Genomic DNA, 18,650 nt, shown 5'->3' with positions numbered 1-18,650 from the left:
AGCATCTTCCAGCAGGGCTCATCAAAATAAACTGAATGGGTTTAGTGGTCTGTGATGAGATCTTTTCTTTCTTTTCTCCTAATTATCTATGTGGTGGGAGATGTGGGGCCATGTAGAGTGGACAGGAGGCCACAATTCAAGCTCGCAAACAAAAAAAAACGCTGCAAATAAAAACAAACGCCGCTGCAAATAAAAGAAACACCGCAGCAAAAAAACAAAAACAAAACACCGCAGCATATAATAAAAAAAAAAACGATGCAAATAAAAAAAGCCACAACGGAAGTGGATTACCGGGGACTGTTTTTGCCGAAACACCGGAAGAAGAAACAACAACAACAACAACAACAGGACTACGAATTGGAAAACGAACTTGTTGTATTGTTAGCTTCGGCTAACACGGGGAGACCACTAACGAGAGTGGAAACAACTGACGGCTACATAGTTCCGGCAGCTTATTACTGTCGCTGTTGTTGTTGCTTGTACGTGTAGGTCAGGAAAAGACGTAAAAGGGGCCGTATATGGTTTGTTATTTGTGTTATTACGTTACGTGTTAGACTAAATACATGGACATATTGAGGAAAGTATTTCGATGTTATGGAAACGGATTTCATATTTCACAAGAATGGATACTTGGCGAGCTGTACAGAAAGTCCTGAGTCATAAGATGATCGTTGTGGATAAAGGGAAGACTTTGAAGGTATGTAGAGATTATAGCTGTTTTTACTTTAGCTGAGTGGCTAGCCGAGCCAATCGCTAATACTATTACGGCTGTGAGCAACCAATATAATTCGTGAGTGGTCTTGAATGAATCAGGGCAACCTATGCTTTCTAACAATGTACGGCATGAATATATATGTTTAAGGGTTGGTGTTTAAAACATTCAGAAGGACTTGTGGCTACCTCCCAACCTCCGACCCGTCCCGTAGGCGGAACAGCGTGTTTTAAGTGTCTGCAGCCGAAGCTAACAATACACCGGCATTCTCCAGTTCAACTTCAAACCTGGGGCTACATCGCCTGACCAAATAACACATTAAAAAGTACATGTAGCGATATTAAACACTACCATTTTCACTTACTTTCTAGTTCGTTTTCCAATTCGTAGTCCTGTTGTTGTTGTTTCTTCTTCCGGTGTTTCGGCAAAAACAGTCCCCGGTAATCCACTTCCGTTGTGTCTTTTTTTATTTGCATCGTTTTTTTTATTATATGCTGCGGTGTTTTGTTTTTTTTTTTGTTTTTTTTTGCTGCGGTGTTTCTTTTATTTGCAGCGGCGTTTGTTTTTATTTGCAGCGTTTTTTTTGTTTGCTGCGGTGTGTCTTTTTATTTGCAGCGTTTCTTTTATATGCAGCAGCGTTTCTTTTTATTTGCAGCAGCGTTTGTTTTTGTTTGCAGCGTTACTTTTATTTGCAGCTATGGCGGATCTCGGCCACCGTAGGAAGGTCCTTGGCAAAGACTTCACTCAAAGAACAAAACAAACAAAAACAGAATAGGTTTAAATTTGATCTCATTTTAGGCAAGTTAAATTTAGACAGGTGTTTTCTGTTAGGATTAGTTGTAGGGAACCAGAAAAGATACATATAGTTTATGAATAATAGGCTATTTTAATTTGATGTTTTTCCTTAACCTGCCTTTGAAAAGTCTAAATCCACTTAGGTATTTACCACAGTTATAAGCTCTTTAACTCTTCTGCATTCATTAACTGGCCTCCCAGAAGTCACACGCACACATTGTTTTCAGAAATCAATTTTAAGCTGTTCAGAAAGTCTGCACTGCTGTGTTGATGTACTCCATGTTCGTCACTGTGGATATTACACTTTTTAGAAAGAAGCCTTGATTACTCTGCACCACTTCATTCTTCTCGTGCCAGCAAGCAAAAACTAAAATGCTGCTTCACTGTAGTGTAGAGTGTCTGGGCTGAGCCTTAGAGATAGGGTGAGGAACTTGGAGATGTGGAGAGAGCTCTGAGTAGGGCCACTGCTCCTTCACGTCAAAATGAGCCAGCTGAGGTTTAGGCATCTAGTTAGGATGCTTCCTGGAAAAAATCCTTCTGGAGGTGTTCCAGAAAGCATTGCATTGAAGGGATTACATATATATTCTGGTCTGGATATGCCTTGGGATCCCACAGGAGGAGCTGTAGGACAGTCTCAAAAATAACAAGTAGAGCTAAACTGTGTACTTACTTGTGGATAATGCATTAAATTGAATTCACAATTTAGTCAGAATGAGCTATTAAACACAAAACAGCAGAATTTCATATTTAATTGAAATACACCTGCAACACATTCCAACTATTTCAATGACTGAGTGCTCTCATGACAGAGTGAGCATTTCAACAGAAGGCTACCTGTTTGACATGCTGATGCAAACTTTACCTTACATAAAGAAATGATCAATATATATATATATATATATATGGTATGTCCTTTCCAGCATTTATACTGAAATGAATGACTACAGAAAATAAAGCTTTTGTGTGTCTTTTGATGGAAGTTAATTAATAATGTAATTTTCATTTTCATCAGCCAAAGGAAATATATATAAATATATGTATTTAAATTACAGCTATTGTATGCTACAATGAGGGACATCTGACCACAAGATATCTGTCTACAAAGTAAAGTGGAACACGGCATCTCTGGTCAGAAACACTGACAGCCTAAGGGCAAGTATTTTCTTATGTCTAGGGTAAGCATTGAGTGTTCTTGTTGCGGACTTTTCTTTTTGTTTTGTTATGTGTTACATTTTGTGTAACTCAGTCCTCTGCTCAAAACAACTTATGTAATAAGTATTTTGTGCAATGTGTCGTAATTTCCAGAATATTGTTATTTGGATTAATTAGCTCATAATTAACCTTGTAAAGTTTTACAGTGCTCTGACATACAGTCTAGACAGTAAGTAACTGGAAAGTAACACATTTTTCTTATTCAGGTTATTCAATTTGAAATAGAATAATAAATAATACTACCCTAAACTGCCAGGTCTCAGCTTTAATTTGAGCAGGTTTACATCAATATAGGAAGAACTGGGTGAGGAGATATGGCCTTTTTGACACATTGTCCCCAAAGTTAAGCAGTTCAAATGAAACATGTGGACAGGTACACATTAAGGTACAAAATCATCATAGGAAAATCCTTTGCAGTCAATATCTACCTGAAGCAGATGCTTCTCTTACTGATCTTCAGGGCTTGACTGCCACCTCTCTGCCTGCAGTCTTTATTTTATTGCATTCCATTCTTATATTTAACATTTTAAATGCTGAAGCTACATAAAATGTGTAATTGTCCTATACATGCTGTCTGGACTGTATGTCATTAGTGTCTATTAAGTGCTGCCTGCTAAGCTTGTGATGCAGACCTTTGCTACACCTAGTTTCTATGGTTACATGCTTGCAGTACACTCAGTTAGCAGTCAGAAAGTCCTCTGGAACACTGCATATGCATCACTGTTTTAAGCTGACAGACAGGTGGGAAACTGAGACTTGTGCACACACCATTGAAAGAAGAAAGAACAAGGGAGAGTTCAGCTGAATGAAATTGCTGTGCCTCCAGATCCAGTTGCCAGATGTCATCTGCGTTTCACCCTCTCCTCTTCATTAGTTGACAGCTCTTAAATTAGTATACCAACACAGGAGAGTTTGAGAGGAGTAGCAGAAACCAGAGGACAGTGCTCTGAAATTAAACCAGAGATTAAAACACATGCACTTGTGCGCATGAGGTTCTCTCTATAGCTGAACTATAGCATACATCTGCTGTGGTCGTCTGGTGAACTCTGGGCTGCACAAGGCACTTTCTCAGCATCTCTGGCCCTTTCCTCAATGGGTAGCCATTCCCCACTGGGTCAACCTCAGAACAGATGCTGAGTGTGGTTAAATGTCCTCTGTCCTCTGTCAGGAAGCTGCGGTTGCTGGTTAAAAGGACAGCCAGGTATTTGTGTAAAAAATCAGCTCATAACATCAATTACATGGGGAAAATATGACAGGCCACAGGATTATAAATAAACCTATATAGCATATTATTAAAGCAGGGTGCGTAATTATTGCCTAATTAATGCACTATAGGTTAAGTCAGTTTTATATGGAAAATGTGTGTTTGGCTCTGACTACCCTGATCAGTGGACTAGGTGTCTAATAATACTTCAGGTGTGTGGCTTCCTCTGTGAACATGAGCAAGAGGAGAGAGAAAAGAGACGGTCCCCGGAGCGATGTGACATCAAAACGCGCTGCAGCCAATGACCTAGAAATGGTGCTTGCGTATCCTATGTGCGTAAGCATCAGTGGTCTTTGGTGGCACATGGCTCAGGCAGTTGTTTACGTTGTTGATTGCGTGTCAGAAAAAGACATTGTAATTGGATCGATTATCGTTGAAGGTACGCATGAGACATATTGTACATTTTTAGATCCGATGAAAGGGAAAGCCATTGCGTGATTAAAATACATGCATTGTATGTTCTTGCGTGTGTTCTCCTCCGAGTTTATTCCCTGTCTCATTGTCTCACTGGCGCTCAAGCACAAAGATACATCCATCATAATTACATACAGCACCATCACCACCACCACTGTGTGAAACGACAGTGACATTTCTATCACACGGACATGACCCTTTAACCGACTGATGATAGCTATCTATTGTTGGTCATCATAAAAAAAACGATTATAAAAGTGCGCGTGCCGAATAGGGGGCTCGCTCTCCTCTCTCGTCCCTCGTGCCCCCGCGCGCTCTAGCTTTGCCAACATACACAACAATAATTTGATTGGAGTCTGTGCCTGTGGTAGGCGGAACCCGGACTGGCCTCACATCCCACTTTTTGAGGAGATTACGAGGACAATTTACTGCGAAACACACGATATTAACGCGGTTTGGAGGGAGGACGGACGGACTTAGTGGGACAGAGAGGCAGGACGACACCGCCACGGGGTCGAGGCAGAGCCGAGCGGAGGCAAGATCTGTGTGGAGATATTTGGAGTTGGAAGAGGACATTGACACTTCTCTGGTAAAGCAATGAACAGCTTCATTTTGACGTTCGTGTTTATACCTTGTCACGTATTCAAACTTGTAAAGGGACACATGTTCACAGGTGATATGTGGATGCAAAAGTGTTTTTTTTTGTATTAAGGTGGGAAACAAAAGGACGCTCCCCGTGCATCATGTATGTGCAGCATCAACCTGCTCGCTGTATCAGCGCGCGACATTTACACAAAGGGAGTTAACTGCAAAGTTAAAGTCAAGTCGAGCACTGTGGTCCTCGTCGCCAGATCATCAGCTGTGAAGAGAAATAATAGCCTAGTAAAAACGTGCTGCTATTTCTTTTCAGTTCACCCAGATCAGACAGCCATTGCTGATTGGCTGAGGATATTGTCATCCGCAGGGATGTTAATGTAAAAAAAAAGGGAAGATCTTCTCAGTACCATGCTTCAGTGGAGTAGACTGGTGAGATCAACATGGAGATTGGTCATGGGGAGGGTGGGGGTACCTGCTGGCTGTCCTCCATGACCCTGTGGATTCTTACAGTTGTCTTAGGAAACCATTGCTTCTGAGTGTGACTTTCACATTTGACTTGTGTGCAGTGAATCCTTTAAATGTGTCCCTAGGATTGTCCCTGTGTCAGTAATGCATGTTGATGACTGTTCATGGCCAAACTTGCTTCCAGAGGTTGGCATTGCACAGTAGAAAGCTACATTTTTGGATTGTTGGTCATATTTGATGCCGTGTCACAGCCTGGCTGCAGGTACCAGCTGGTCCTCATGTTTGGCCATCTTGACCTGTTTGAGGGACATACCCAGGCTTTCGGTCAGATGGCAAATCTGGCAAGGTTGCATGGATGAGGGCAGATCAGGTTCCAAATCATTCAGGAATCAAAATCAGATATGTATATCCATATCTGTTTTTATTGGCAGGAGAAAATGCATTTTATCATTATGCATTTCTTTTGTTTATGTAAACACTATCTTTTTTCCTGAAATGCGCAAAATTAACCAAATTTCTCCTAAGGGCACACTCTACTGCTCTGTATGCATGCATAGAATGATATTTATCAAACTAGGCTGTGTCCAAAAAATACCATAGATTGGATAAAACTCTGACAGCAGCACAGTGCCTGCAGCAGGATAAGTCACCAGTCATTCACTCCTCCACGATGAGTCACCTCAACGGCTTGTGGGCAGCAGGTGATACTGTGACTGCTAGACTTGACAGGCTGAAGCAGGCGAGAGCTCATGTCTGGTCCGCTTGGACTCTGCTGTTATAATTGACTGACTCTACTCTCTGGCTCTGGCCCATGTGCTGCTGCCTTTCTCTGACCCCAGAATGAAATCCCAGCGTGAACAGACTGATGCAGCTGCAGATGACGTTGTGCGGGCTGAGCTTTTGATCTGGTGTGTGATTAAAGCCTGTATTTATATGCATGTATGTGAAAGAGAAAGGATGCGTGTGAAGCATGTATGCACATAACTGAATATTAGAATGGTAATTGAGAAGATGTGGGAGAGAGGGGAGTGCCAGGCAACAAAGGTCATGGCTTTGATTCACAGTAAATAAATGGTTTGCCACTAGAATAGGTAAAAATGATGAAATCATGACTCATTTCAGTCCATAGCTATCACGTGTAACCTAGAGCAAAGTAGCTATCAATATGTTTTTTCTGCTTTTAAGGTTAATGTATGAGATATGTTGATGGCTTCTTCCCCTGCTTCTTTCTTTCTTCATCATTAGATGAGACATAGACACAACAATTCACCAAGCTCCTATTTTATTTGATCAAAGCTCTGTGTCTATTTGAAATATCTTCTTATCTTGCAGTAGCTTTGGTTTACTTTTGCATGGATGAAAAGAAAACAGGAAGGTATTGTTCCATCTCAGGGTGCATTGTAGATCAGTGTAAGAAGAAAAGAACACCCTACTGTGACTTTGTCGACTGTATTAAACTTAAAAGAACATAAAAGTGCATCTGTCTGGCCTTGAGGTTACACATATTTGATTTTGGTCCTTTAAAATGTTAAACTGAAGAATTTGCTCAAACTTTTCTTTACTCTTGTCACACAAAAAGGCAATATTGTATTGGCCTAGGCCTTGTCTGATGATGGTGTGCTTTGTGTATCTGGTTGCTAAGTATTCTGTATCAAGTTAATTACTGTTGATACATGACCATAAGAGCATTAGAGACCATTTGTTTAATTCTAGTTTAAATCAGATAGTTTGCAGGTGTAAAGTGTGTCTATACCTTAGAGGGCATTTTCTGAATTTTAGACTGGTTTGAAGGTTATCACTCATGAATTGCAGCTTACATAAGGTCATAACACTTAGGATAAATGCCAGGGTATTGGTTAGATGAGCTCTGACTAGGAGAAAATTATTATACCCTCAACACTATGTTTTCTAGCAGTCAGCAGTAAATTTAGGAGAGTAACAAATCCAGGTCATGGGGGAACAGCTGATAGTGTGATTGAAACTTTTTTCCACTTTTTTCCCTTTAGTGTTCATAATATCATTGTTATTTCTCAGGTACTGTTTATATCAACTGGAATACATGACCTGTATGATTACATTATGCCTTTTATATCATACATTGATTTCCACAGGGCATTTCTTTTTCTTTGATATCTCATCACCTCATCACCCCAAAGTCATTACTCCAGAGTCTTACATTAGAGCTGTATTTTTTATCCATTGTCACTCTTGTCACTCATGCAATTCTTAGTTCTATAAGGGATTTGATACTTAAGCCTCACATTGATCTGCTTACAGTGGGCGCCTTATGTAGGATGTCTTTGTCAGTGGATTGGGATTTGGGCTTCTATAGTGCTGTGGCATGTGACAGAGTCAGCAGTGCAACCATCCACCATGGTGGTCACACACTGCGTGAGTTGTACTTCCAGCTGGATGAATGCATTTGCCCCCATGGCGCACTCTCTTCCTTTATCCCTTTTGCCATGTGATGATGAAGAAACAGGAGAAAAACGGGTGGCAGATGCCAGGAAAGGGTGGTAATTTGTTTTGGGGCCACATGATGAGAAAAAACAGAGCTGGCATTGAACAATGTGATAGTGAGGGAGGACTGCCCTGGTGGAGGACCAGTTAGTGGACCGCATTCTCTCCTGTTGTTCAAACTAACCTGCATACGGTGTCCTCGGGAGGCAGTGTCCTTGGCTGAGTCACTGCTGTTCTTTATGTTCAAGCTGCTTTTGGAGCTACAGTGCAAGCTAACATTAGCTGCCATGCTGGAGGAAACAAAAAGTTATGCTCCATCTCTTGTCTTTCTCTATCTCTCTGGTTTTTCAAACCGATACGTTGGTAATGAATACTTCTTATTTTCCACCATAATCAAACAGCCCTGCCTTAGTATTGGAGAAGAGTTGCGTGATCAGTCAATTATAATTAATGAATTAGTTTATTTGATTTCAATGGACTTTCAGTATTTGTCAGTGAGAGAAAAAGATGGCAAGCTGTCTCACCCCAACTAAGTAAACAATCTTTATGTGACTCGATCCATAGTTCAGTATGCTAACCCTCATCGAGTGATACATAGAGTGTAATAGATTGTTTGATGAGCTAACTACACTGCTAAGCTTGTGCTATTAGCTCCACATAAGTAGTTTATTTAGAGATGTATTGGCAAAATTGTCATAAGTCTAGGTTGCTATTGTAACTAATGTTGAATCGTAGCAGACTGCTACCATGCTCCATGAAGGAAACCTGTCAGCCATATAGTACACATCGTGGTGGTGTTTGGCTGGGTTGGTGGAGCAACGCATGTGTTGAGGCTGCAGTCCTCGCTGCAGGCCACCCTGTTTCGGGTCCCGCGCCGAGTGGTCCTATCCTGCGTGTCATTCCCCCCTCTCTGCCTCCAGTTTCCTGTCTCTCTCTACTAAACCTGTACATTAAAGGCAAAAAGCCCCAGAAAATATACTTAAAAAAAAAAAAATGTCTGAACACATCTTCCCATTCATGTGAAGGAGTAAGTGTGTCCAAAAATTTGACTGGAACTGTATATTTGACATTTTAAAGTTGCGGCTATCCATTTTTGTCCATTAGTTGGCAGAAAAATGCCTACAAGCACACATCCACCATATAGTGTGTGATCCATTTATCTCTTAATCTTGCTCTCTAATTCTGTGAAAAATCCTTGCAGAAGGAGCTTACATGAGTGACAGTAATTTATTAATTTAAATTTAAAATCATAATATGACATGCAGCAAGAGTGCGGCGGTCGGGATGCAAAGCGGCGTCCCATGGTTTAAAATGCAATAGATAGCAATGTACTTAACCATTCAAATGTCCTAACATTGCTATGCTTCGAACAGTATTTATAGTATATAAAATATATCCTGCTAATATAAAATTTGAAAAAATCGAAACTACGATAACTCTTTTTAGGATTTCTTAAGATAAATTCTACATAAATATGCTGGCGTCTTAAATAGGTGACGATTCAAATAGCTGGCTCATATGATAAATGAGAGAAGCAGTTTTACAAACAGACCATATACCCACCCCCACGGAGAGCTCAAAAAGGGCGAAGGGGCGCACCTAAGACGGCATCCGTCATTTGATTGGTCCACACTCTAGCTGTCTCTCTATTGGCTGGTGAAACACACTATTTTAAGCGCAGGGAGGGACATCCTTTAGTCTGAGCAGCAGATACCTCAACCTGAGAGGACGTGCTTGTTCTGAGTGCGTGCACATAAGATTTGAGCACGCAGACTTTAGATCTGAGTGCGTAGACTTTAGAAATTTTTGTGTCCAAGAAGAAGAAATGTGAGCACAAGCATGTGATTTTTGAGTTCAAGCACACATTTTGAAAGAAAGCAGCAGACATCTCAGTGCGATCACAAAATATGAGCATGAGGAGAATAAATGTGAGCACGAGAAGGAGCTGTGTCACTGAAAAGGAATAAAATCATCCTCTCAAACTGAAAATCTGTGCTCTTGAATAAAGATAGGATAATTCTTCCATAGAAAACATTGTGTTTTGAAGAGATGCAGATATGTTTTCTCTCAGCATGACTTGTAAGCATCTTCATCTGGTATTATTTGCTTCCAGTGCTGTATTTGACAGCAGTCTGAGAACAGGCCAAATTTCAATAAGTTTGGAGAATAGCATTACCATGTCAGTATTAGATTGCTCACTAACTTCTCTATAAATCCATCATGTTCACCATGTTTATGTTAATAGTGTATTGTTACATGGATGGATATCTGTCTTTAAATATGCGAGTTGAGTTTTCACTGTGCTCCCGTCACTCTTGTTAATGATGTTTACACAATATAACATTTTGGGACAATTTTCTTTAGGAATTTGCATAGAATTGTACATTTATCCACAGTCATCTATTACCCAGCTTTTTAAAAACACGAGATACTATTATATATACATATTATATAATATTGTACACGTGGTGTGTGTATTTTATGAAATATGTTGTAAACTGCTTGTAATCAGTTCAGTTTCAGCTTTGCCTATGAAGCAGGGTAGCAGAGTGAGTGTCACCATGTCCTGCATGTGATGAACACAGCTCATGAGCCAGGCAGCCAGAGGGCTGACATCACATTCAAATCATGTGAATAATTTGTTTTGCATAAACAACATGTTGCTGAAACAAATGTGTGTATAGAAAATTATTAAACAATTAAGTATCTGAAGCAGCGTATCACCCTAGGAACAAAAGGGACTTTGTTCGGACACACTTTTACAGCTTTTAGGTCTTTTTTAGCTCCTTCTACTGAGTTCACAAATGACTTAAATGTACTATGCTGTTAGTGCCTTAATATAGTTGAATTCTGCACCTGGAAAAGTGTGTGTGTTATACTGAGTATTCAACATTTGCACCAGTTATCTGAGACAAGTGGAGATGGATTTAATGGATGATTGTGCAAATAAGGCTTGTTGGTAACACATTCCTCCAGATTTAATAACCTTCACATCATTTCAATGGAAATGTCTTCAACTTTAGAGAGAATGTGCAAAAACAGATGCATCATAAAAAAGGATGATTGGACTAGGAGCTGCACAGCATTAGATACTAAATTAAAGATAAGTAAATAAATAAATAAATAAAGAGGAAAATAAGTCAGTAAAGCAACACCATTTCAAAGCATGAAACAATTTGGAAGATGAGGAGTTGTGGTTTTATGAGACTTGATCTTGGCATGCACTTATGCTCTATTGTATTTTCACTCTTTTTTATAAGACATTTTCAGAGAGCATATTGCTTGAGTTACTTTTGGATTTCACAGAGACGTCAGCCATTTCAGCGGCGGCGTCTGCATCCTCTGCCTTCCGTGACTGTGGTTGTGTTCTACCAGTTGTGGTGGATTGCAATTTCTTTGTTTCTTTGTTTTACCACATCATTCCACCTCTTTCATTTCTTTAGGATTTTTACAACCTCTGTTAGTACATGTTATGAAACCTCTTTAACTGTAATTAAAAATTAGCTCAGTCTTATTTAGTAAGTCAGATGCTAATTATATTGCAGGCAGAAATTGAAGCTCAGCTCAGCTCAGCTCCCTACTTCTATGTATGTGAATGTGACCCTAAATATTGTATTGACTACTTTATTCATACGTCTTACCATTTACCCTTTCTTTTGTCTCCAAGGACTACCTTAATCCTTAAATCCATTCCCAAAGCAGTTTGTACCTATATCACCCATCTTCCCTCAGTTTTAAAGCTCACTGAGTGCACTTTGATGCAAGGTCATGCCACTGTCCCCTCCTGTCTTTGGGGTGTCCGATGTTGGAGTTGAGCCAGAGTGACAGAAAGAGTTGTATGATTCTATAAATACATTTTCAGTGAGTCATCAGGCTGATGTTCCCATGCAGGCGTGTCACAAGACACTAAAGACAGTTCTTGCTGCCTCGTGCCTCATTCCTTACTTGGTCCAGCCCCATTTTAGAGTGCACACATCCCTGTGTCATCCCTGAGCCACAGGAGGCCAATCACAACAGGAAACAAAAACAGTAGACTTGTTCATCTCATAAAGGAAAACATACTTTGATTCAAATTTGAATAGTCAAGTGACTACCCAATTTCAGCTACAGTGTTCTTAAAGAGGTGGCATAGTTGAAAATAAAATAGTCTTAGTGTGAATTTTGCAATTAGAGTAGAGCCCTGCTCCCCAACCCCAACTCTACAGGTCACAATAAAGTTCTGTTATGTAAAGATTGATTTTCATATAAAGTTTAAGAAGAATTTTCTCCTTTTCTCTGACTCTGCCATCTGCCTGTATCCTTGTCCGTCATGTGGTGCATGTACATTTGTGATGCCTAGTGTGAAGAGGCAAAGTGACAAAGTGAAGCCAATGTGATTTATAAGCCTTGCGAGCTGATGAAATGAGGTAAAATATAGCTATGGGTCTCACGTCAGGTTCAGTACGAAACAGTAGGAGTCTGGCTCACTTAAGTCAGGTGTTAAACTGAACCAGTATCTGTGAGATTCACGCAGAAGTCTATGTAAGTCATGTTTTTCACAGTAAGTGCTATTAAAGCATGAAGCTGGTTGAATGTGTTGAATGATTATTTAATTATTTAACCACCTTTTGTTGTGAGGACATTTTATCATTTGTGCAGGTCATTCTGAATGGATCCTCAGTGTGATGTGACTTTTAATGTTCAATGTTACTAGTTCAGCTTGGAGGACTTCTTGCTTTGGTTTTGGTGAAAAAGGTTGTAGCTCGTTATCTACCATACTGCAATAGGAAAGAGACACCATTTGTTATTTATCAGTGTTTCGCTTATGAGTTATTGATCCAGGAAGTTTGAATCTTAGAATATATTTTCAGCTTTACCAAGGTAATGTTTGGTGCCCCGTCCAACATAAAGCACAGCATGTGATGCATGTGCATGTAGGTGTGTCGTTGCTTTGTAGAGAAATGTAGGTTACCAAATTATCAGAGGAGATTGAAGTGCAAATCATTGCAATCTTTTTTCTGGCCTGAATATATAGCATAATCCTGATTAAAGACTCGGAAGACGTGATTTGCTGTTACATATAATACCTTTCACCTAACGGTGGGTATTTAAATGCATACCACATCCTGCATCATCTTATATTCTCTGACGTGCATATCACTCAGCAGTTTAGGAACCCTGGAGATGAGGAGCATCTCAGAGGCTGATATACAAATCACTTAGTCAGAAGTTAATCTCCCTTTCTCCCTGCAGGGTAATCACAGTGGTACTCAGGGCCTGCAGCAGAGAGGGTGGGTGCGAGAGAGAGCGAGAGAGAGCGAGAGAGCGAGAGAGAGAGAGAGAGAGAGAGAGAGAGAGAGAGAGAGAGAGAGAGAGAGAGAGAGAGAGAGATGGCAGGACAACACTGTAAGGAAAGAGAAACAGGATGGACGACCGGGAGCCGGGAGCCAAGTGGTGCATAATGAAAGACTTCAACACAGTTAAAGCAGAATTCTCCTCATTAGGCAAATTTAAAATATTTCTTTTCCCCCAAACGAATTGCAGAAATAAAAATCTCAGAGCTAGTTAACAGCGACAGAACACAATCTTACTCTGCTTACAATACAATGCAATAGAGCCATAGTTTCTGTATCATTTCTCCAATCCCCATCTCTTTAAAGGCCCTGCCCTTTGACAACACACAGGTCATTTCAATTATCTTGTTTGATTAGACTTCTTCTTCTCTTGTCAGCTCGGTTAGACAAATGATGTGTTGTCATTGTTACGGTTTGTTTGATGACCTCACATACTTTCCTGCCCTGCTCCCCGCAGCATAGTGTAATGCTACACCAGTGTCTGTTACACATTTTTATATATTTTTTATAATACCTTTATTTTCTGCCTGCAACCATTTGTGATATTTCTCCATTCAGGAACAACATGATGTTTTTCTGTAATTATACTGAATGTGTGTGTGTGTGTGTGTGTGTGTGTGTGTGTGTGTGTGTGTCAACTCAATGTGTGCGTCACCATGTGTATGTGCATGTTCACCCTGGCATGAAGAAACACAATACAGACAGATGGTTTTTTGACACGTTTTCCAAATGTTTACTGTTTATTTCAGGCAGCTGCTATGTTCAGCAGCACATAGAGCAGCACTTAAACACAGCGTTGTGTGTGTGACATGATGTGGGGTTACAGTGGGGCTATTCACTCCTCTGCAGCTATTTTTATATAGGTGCAAGGGTTTATGGAGTGACCTGAGCATTTATGGACTGATCCTGATTTCCTGGTCAAGTGAGATGGGCTCTAATCTGATCTATTCTATCATCCAGACTGTCTGAGGTCCCAAGTCTTAACTCACTGTTTTACTATAAAATGCTCTCTGATAGATCTATTAGCTGCTCATCATCGAAATTGTGGCCATGTGTAATCTCTTAATCTGCAGGAAATCTCTTCCTGTTCGTGGACAGAATGATGCATTAGATGCTGTCTGTCATTTTTCCAGTAAAGCGACTATTAAAAACACAGACAGTTTAGCAGCCGTACTAACACTGAAAAGTCCTGGTGTGAGTTTTCATTTTCGGTTTTTGTTTTGCATAATTATCTTTGAGATAACTTTGTCATCTTTCAAATCATTATGATGTGTAGATGTTTTTATGGAAAATCCACTTTAAGATATGGTCATCCAAGCTTTTTGATGGCATTTTAAATGTTTTAGTTTTCACTGCACCCACAGACCAGGATGTGAGAAAAAAGAGGGAAAAACAGCCGACGATTATCCACATGCACTTCAGAAGATTAAGAGTCTGAAAATTACACTAGAGACTCAATTAAGCAAGCTTATACGGTCACAGGCCTATGAGAATGTCATCAAGTAGTAGCATAGGAGGCAGTGTTACAGTTTGAGATTACTCATTGCATAAATCACACACACACACACACACACACACACACACACACACACACACACACACACGCACAAACAAACAAACTGGCACACATTATTATTCACCGAATGAACTGCAAACACAAATGCACACATGCATAGCAATAAGTGAAGGCGAATCAGCATGCACAGGCTGATCTGGTTCAGGTATCAGTTTGGGAATAACAATCATTGAGACTGCCTGGCACTGTTTGCCTCCTCGTGGGATGACGTCTCTCAGCAGAGTTGCTTACGTCAGAGCAGGAGAACTGTGATGCATGCACTAGCTGTTGATTTGCAATCTGAAGTGATGTTTCGGATTACGACTTAAATAAACACAGCCTCTGCTGTTGATGTGAAAAGACTAATTTACTCCCATAGAAAACAACACCCGTGTGACATTAACCCTTGGATTTGAAAGTCTGGATATGAATTAAGAAAAACTGATTCTTTATTTATCCCGTCTGTCTCATATTCCCCCTTTCCAAACTTTTCTATTGCCTTTTTTTTAATATGATGCTTTATAAGACTGTGCTTAATCCTGGTAGTAGTAGTACTTGTCTGTTACAGGGGCCCTTACTGAGTCAACCAGACTATAGAGCAAGATCCATTCTCATCCTGTCAGTCTTCTATGTTCTGCAGTGTTGCATGCCGCATTTGGAAAATTAAACACACCGGAGAGAGGAACCCTGGCATTTTTTAACAATGTTTTGGGGAATTACTTGTCTTGGAAACAAGTCATTTTAAAATCAGGGTAAATTGTAATTGCCTGTGCAGACATTTGCGCATGTTGGGAGGATGACATAGTGTCTACAGAGCACGGAGCATGTGTCAGTTTTCCTTGTGAACTCACAACCCTTCCTCTGTTTCATGCCACAATGGTACCACGGTAACCGGGATTTAAGCCTGTGGAGCTGAAGCTCAATTGTTTTTGTGCTGATTCTCATTTTCCTTCGTTTTCTTGGTGTGGTCTTGGTTTTCTTCATTTTCATTTGCTAAAAACAAATATCATGAAATTGACTTGTTGATATATGCATATGGTCATTTTGACAGTGATTGTGAGTGAACCTTGTGAGTGCCAGAATTTGGGCCCAAAGATCCCTACAACTTGTCCATGGCATTAATGGATTCAATTCAATATTTCTTGTTTAAGTACATATATGTTTATTTAGCAAGTAATACCTGATATCAGAATCAGTATTCATGCTTGAAGAACTTTGTCCTACTTTTAATGGAGCGTTTTCTCTACAGCATTGCAGATTTCTCAGCCCTTCATTTTGATGAAATGTGGATGACAAGAGAACAAGCTTTCTAAAAATAAGAGGCTTGGATTGAGTGAGCGTGTTTGCACTCAACTATTTTCAAGGATTCTGTGTATTTCCTCTGGTATTGAACACAATAATTGTAAGAGCTACAATTCTGACCAATCAGGTTTGCTGTTTCAAGCCCCACTGCTTCAGGCCTTTGAAGGGGCACCCTTGTAGCTGGACAGTCCATTGAGTATTGTCTTTGAATGGCTCCCCCAACCTCCTCACGATTTGTAGACTATCTGAGTGGCAGTATAGTTCTGTGCAGTGATTTGTCCCATGAGTAGGGCACTGCCTCTTCCACTGCTACCGTCAGCAACTCTGCTACAACTGTGCATGGATACAGGATACTGGCATTTGCTGAATTCAAGGTGGCATCTTTTCAATTAGAGCCCAATGAAATACCTTTTCAGCCTCTCGAGTGGCCTTGCAAACTACAGCCAAGGGGGCCCCGGCAGTATAATGATGCCTGGCATAATAGTACCACTGTTCTCCAACCCGTTCCCAGGAAACCGCATAACATGTGCCATTGTGCACTGTGCTTTGCTGCCCAACCACGTTGCCTGGCTTTAGCCAGAGACACCGAGAGGCCTGGCTGTGCAGTGAAGCTCACAGCAACGTGGTTGGTAAGACAGGTCCAGAGGATTGCTAAATGAAGACTACAGTTTATTCACCTCACTCTGTGTTTGATGTGTTAAAATAATATTACAAAAAGCTACATTTAAAAGGGCAGGCTGTGAAGCGGAAGGAGCCTGAGGGAATGAGGACAGCTGAGTGGTTGCCAGGAATGGTAGTACAGAAAACCCTGAGCATTGTTGCTACACTGAACCCTCCTCAATAAAAGAGGAAACCAAGAGAAAAGTGACAAGCAGAAAAATGGAGGCACAAAGATGGTTAGAACTGGTTTGTAGCTGGTCCTAGCTGGTTCTTCTCTTTTTATCTCAATGCTGGGTGTTCAGCCATTTGTGTGTGTGGCCCCCAACGTACTCTCCTTTTTAGCCCCTGCTGCTGTTTATGCAGCAGAGCAGAAGAGATCATTCAGGGCCAGCCAGATAAGGGGCTTTGGTCAACAGAATTCAGGGGATATATGTCATAGGGGGCCCCCACAAGCCAGCTGGTCAGCTAAGACACCACAACAGGATACCCAGGAAATAGAGGCCTGACGCAAAGCCCAGTGTGTCACAGTTAACTGAAAGCTCTCTTTCCTCTGTGCGTAGATCTGTCAGTTGATGTGTCAATTATGCATGGGATTTGCCAAAACATCTATTCATTGTCAACTCTATATTTGGACTAGAATAATGGGAGTTAGTGTTTCGAGTGTTTGCAAGCTTGAAAAGATGTCTAGCCGTTAGTCTGAGCTCATCAAACATTGATGTCATTCATTCAAAATTTCAGATTCAACAAAAAAAAAGAAAGAAAAAGAAACTTGAGAAAAATGATATAGAATTTTAATCTAAAGCCCCAAAGCTTTGTAACATTATCTCAAACTGGGTCAGAATTTGCATTTGTGAAAAGTCCCATTTATGTCAGAACATAGGTGTACAAGGAATTTTGTGTTGTCACTATCTTGATCGCTTCATCATTGTTGTCATCCTCTCGTTTGGCATTCACACAAAGTGATTTGGAGTTCAGTCACATCCTTGTTGGGCCATAAGTAGGGCTGGGCAATTAATCCAAAAATAATCGAAACCAACATTTAGAAACTCTAATCCACTTAAATCTTAAACCTTAAACCTTGCTCATGTCAATTAATTGTGGTGTTCACTGTTGGCATGACAGTGATAATTTTAACCCAAACCATGATCTTTTCATAGTTCTAATCAAGTAAACTAGACATTAAAGCTGCAGTTGGTAACTTTGAGGAGAGAGAAGACATAGCATCAAATTTGATCCCTCCCCCTCCCTCTCCGCTGCGCTCCTGCCCTGCCTCCAAAGTCCCTCCCCCAGAGGAGGCTGGCGTGTGCAGTGACTTTCACGTGGCTACACCTTACCTAGAAACACGAGAGATATGAGCTTGACCGAGCTGAGGAGGAAGGGGGAGGGGGTCTGTGTGCGTGAGCAGTGATTGACAGCTGTCAGACACTCCACCAGACACAATTCCGGCTCTGATTGGTTTTTTTTTCCGGCCGCGGTGGATTCTGGCAATTTGCAGTAGGAGCAGTAGGTGGGGCTAAATGAGCCTGTTTTTTTTTTTTTTTTTTTTTTTACAGATTACTAGTTTCATGTAATGCTGTCTTTACATAGTGACAGTCTTAGCAAATATGTCAAAAAGTTACTTTTATAAGACTTACCAACTGCACCTTTAACCACAGCGTCACACCTTAAAACATCATCAACCCTATAATCATCCAGCCCTATAATCGCCCAGCCCTAGCCATAAGGAAGATACAGCTTCACTTGAAGGCCCTCAGGGGGGGCTCCTTTATATCCCCATGTGTCCTTTATAGTTGGTAGCAGGCTGTGAGCATAGTAGCACAACAACACTGCTCTGTAATTTCCAGACAGGTTGGACCTCCCGTTTAAAAAAAAGAAAAGAAA

This window comes from Scomber japonicus, chromosome 3 (assembly GCF_027409825.1).
Source record: "Scomber japonicus isolate fScoJap1 chromosome 3, fScoJap1.pri, whole genome shotgun sequence".
Lineage (NCBI taxonomy): Eukaryota > Metazoa > Chordata > Actinopteri > Scombriformes > Scombridae > Scomber > Scomber japonicus.
The sequence above is the reverse complement of the archived record's forward strand: the minus strand, read 5'-3'. Positions refer to the sequence as shown.